Source organism: Rhagoletis pomonella, unplaced genomic scaffold, assembly GCF_013731165.1.
Source record: "Rhagoletis pomonella isolate Grant_MI unplaced genomic scaffold, Rhpom_1.0 Rhpom_scaffold_00004, whole genome shotgun sequence".
NCBI lineage: Eukaryota > Metazoa > Arthropoda > Insecta > Diptera > Tephritidae > Rhagoletis > Rhagoletis pomonella.
The window spans coordinates 82,781,110-82,785,230 of record NW_023458558.1 but is presented as its reverse complement, the minus strand read 5'-3'; positions in this window follow the sequence as shown (position 1 = coordinate 82,785,230).

Genomic DNA, 4,121 nt, shown 5'->3' with positions numbered 1-4,121 from the left:
TGGTTTGAACTCGTTCCATACATTAGGTTTGTTCGTCGAAAATTCAACAAGAATTATCCAACAATCAAAATATCACAGAGTAAGAAACATATCTCTCAAATTCTGTCTCATGTAGAGAAACTTGCAAATTTTTGTACGAAAGCAAATTTGCAAGAATTTGCAAGTTTCCCTGCCAGCTGGTAGCCACGGTTGTATTTCAAACATAACAAATTTTTATAGAATTTTTAAAATTCTTTCAGATGGGCAAAAACTGGATATAAATGTATACATATTTACATACATTTCAATTGCTTTATCGTACTAGCTGTCGGGTTTCTTAAATCGACTGTGGTTGCAATTGCATTCCGATTCCGATTAAAATCATTGAAATTAACTAAATTAATTATATCACATACATATTTACTTCCTTTTTTCATAAAAAATCGCTCATTTTTATAAATTTTTAAATTTAACGAACTTACTTATTCAAATTATCATCGACAATAATGCAACCATGTGCCACAATCATATATTTTTCGTGATTGCAAATTCTTACTGGCTAAAAATTTTCCAGCAAGTATTTGCAACTTCTCTCCAAGAGAACTGTCAATTTGCGCACTCAGTTTTTGAGTGACGGATAATTTTTTTTTCTGCACGAACGCGATTTGGGCAAAAATCGTGATAATTCGTACAAATTCGTACAAATTTTCGCTCATGTTTATAAATTTTTTAAATTTAACGAACTTACTTATTCAAATTATCATCGACAAAAATGCCACAATCATGTATTTTTCGTGATTGCAAATTCTTGCTGGCTAAAATTTTTCCAGCAAGTATTTGCAACTTCTCTCCAAGAGAACTGTCACTTTGCGCACTCAGTTTTTGAGTGACGGATAATTTTATGGTCTGCACGAACGCGATTTGGGCAAAAATCATGATAATTCATACAAATTTTTTGCTCGACAAACAGAACTATTGTTGTTTTGCCGCATTGACGCTCGTTAAAAGTTGAGTGTTGGGCGATTTTTATCAGTTACGACAACCCAATAAACACCAAAAAAATATTTCTCCAACCTTGGAGAAATTCATAGTTCTCAAGTTGATATCCAAAAACGAATTTTTAATTATCAAGTGAAAAACTAAAGCTACTAAACGCAAAGGAAATAATCTTCAAAGTATCCTCAAATGTTCTTGAAAGAAAATAAAACGCGAAGTGAATCAAGTGGCAAAATTACTGTCGGACTGTATACTGTGAAGTGAATTATTGTAATACGATATTGATTAACTACATAATACAAAAGGAGTGATAAAATGAAAAATTAATAATTAAATTCATCTATATATGTCGTTTCAATTAAAAAGATATATGGTATTTTACTATTTCAATTTCAGTATTTCAATGATATGTTTGAGACCAGTTGGAGAATTACATTAGAGTTCAAGTTGAGAACTAGCATTTTCTCAACTTGAGAAACAGTCCTTTTTTCATACAAAGAAAAATGCCCTTTTTGTTGAGAAAGCTATGATCCTCCACTTGAGGTACTGTTGAGAAACAACGTTGAAGATTTGAGAAATACCTTAGTTCTCAACTTAACCTCAAGTTGAGCTCAAACCTAAATGTTTATTGGGAATGCCAATATTTACAGGGTTAGATTAAATGTCAGTCAAAAGCATCCATGTGACGCAGTAAAGAATTTATATCTGGCGGGGCCTTTAATTTTAACTTCAACTGCATCTTTATTATTTCAGTCATCAACCAGTTTTTCAGCATCATCTGTGGTTGAAAGGTGTCTACAGTTAGCAGTCTCTCACGCAAAGATGGCGCTGATGGAGGAAACATATACATATATTTGTAGATACTTCCTGTAAATAGAATTTCAGTTCCAATTAATTCTCTTTGCTTATTCCGCATTTCTCATAAACACTAACACAGTGGTGTTAGTTTTTGAGCGGTTGGGAGTTTCCGCTCACAAACACGTTTGCAAACGCAGCTACTATGGGTTAGTGTGAGTAAATCGAATGTGGTTGTGTTCGTAGAAGAGCGTGAGTGTTCAACTGTGGAATTGGTATAGGTAGGTATGAGTATTTAATCACATTCCATGATATGTTCTTTTTGAAATCAAATTGGGAAACTAAAAAAGCTATACATATAGCATATGGAGTACATACATATACATACATTCATGCATATCGTTCTTATCAATGCAAGAGGCCCTATTTCACTTTTTTCAAGAATGCGTTTTATTTATATCTACAGTTTTGTCAATTAAAAATGCTATTTCTCTATTTTTATTTTTATACCCGAGCGCACTTGTGCACAAGGGTATTATAACTTTGTTCACATAACGGTTGTTTGTAACAGGCAAAACGAATCGAGATAGATATAGACAAATGTATACATAAATGATCAGAATGGAAAGAGAAATCGATTAAGCGGTGACTGTCCGTCCGTCCGTCTGTGCACACGATTACTCGATTAAAAATTGATACATCTTAACGAAACTTGGTACATGCACTCCCTTCTGGCGTAGGACGGATGGATGGGAAAATGGGCGAAATCGGACAATAACCACGCCTACCTCCCATATAACGGTAATTTTCAGAAATATGAAAACTGCGATATTTTAGTAACTACTGAAGATAATTCACCCAAAATTGATATCTATAATAATTTTCAGACGATAAATAAGAATATTGTTAATTTGTGCAAAATGGGCGTAGTCACGCCCACTTATGGTTACATGTGTATATCTTGGTAACCGCTGCACCAATATCTTCCAAACTTGGCACACTTGTTGACCTTAGTATAGCATACGAAATCGCAGAAAATTTTTAAAATCGGACAATAACCACGTTTATTCATTATTGATAATAATTTATTCAAAATTGATGCTTGCAACAACTCTTTACCAAGAAATATGCTATATAAATATATATGATAAAATTTTGGAAAATGGGTGTGGCACCGCCCACTTATGATCACATGTATATCGGTAACCGTTCGACCAATTTGTACCAAACTCGGTGTGGTTATTGTGCTTGCCACATAGAAGAAAATTGTTGAAAATTATTGAAATCGGACTAAAATTACGGCCGCTTTTCATATAACGGTAAGTTTCAGAAATGCTTGAAACTTCAATATTTCGAAGTTTAAGAACGCTAATTTACTCAAAATTGATACACCCGGCTTACCATGTATCGGTAGCTGGTGAAAAACATGTTCGGCGCCGCCCGAACTTAGACTTTCTTACTTGTTATTATTTAAAAACATCAGTTCATCATAAAAACTAGCCAAATTGTATGAAAACGTTATCACTGATCGATGTAGCCCCCTTTAGCGCGGATAACAGCATCGAAACTGCACGGGAATGCTCGACATGCCGTACCAATGTTTCTAGTGGCATTTGTATTAAACAGGCCGTAAAGATTAATCATCAAATACACCGTGTAAAGAATTTAAACAATGCTATATTACCTTGTGTACGAAAACAATTAGATAGAAAACATTGGGTGTTTCAACAAGATTCGGTATTATCACATTAGGTTCGAGAAATCCATCGTTTTTTAGGAAAAAAACTTCCCAGCTTCATTTTTTTCGAACAATGGCCACCATATTCAGCGGACATAGACCCAATTGATTTTTGAATAGGGCCCATTCTCCAGGCCAAAGTATCAACAAAAAATATGGGACATTTAATGCCTTGAAGATGGCTCTTCGTCGCCACTGGGGCAAAATACCACCACACCACATTCGTACAGCCTGTGAAGCATTCGCGGACATAGTCAATGCCATTATCCGCGCTAAAGGTGGCTACATCGGACAGTAATACGATTTTCTTAAAATTGTACATATTTTTATGATGAACTGATGTTTGCAACACTTAGAGCTACTCTAGGGTTGCCAACATTTTCTAAGATGTTTATAGTACTTTTTCAAAAAAGTTTTAACAAAATATAACGTTTTTTAGTATACGTCTTTTTCCTTAATATATTTCTTTGCACTTTTGGCGGTTTTTAACAATTCCTTGTTATCCATGAAAGTATCATACCGTGGTGGTATTTATTACATATACGCAACTACATCAAATTGTGGACTACTTTATATTTTTAACCGCGATCGGCCTGGCGAAGATTGTCACGCT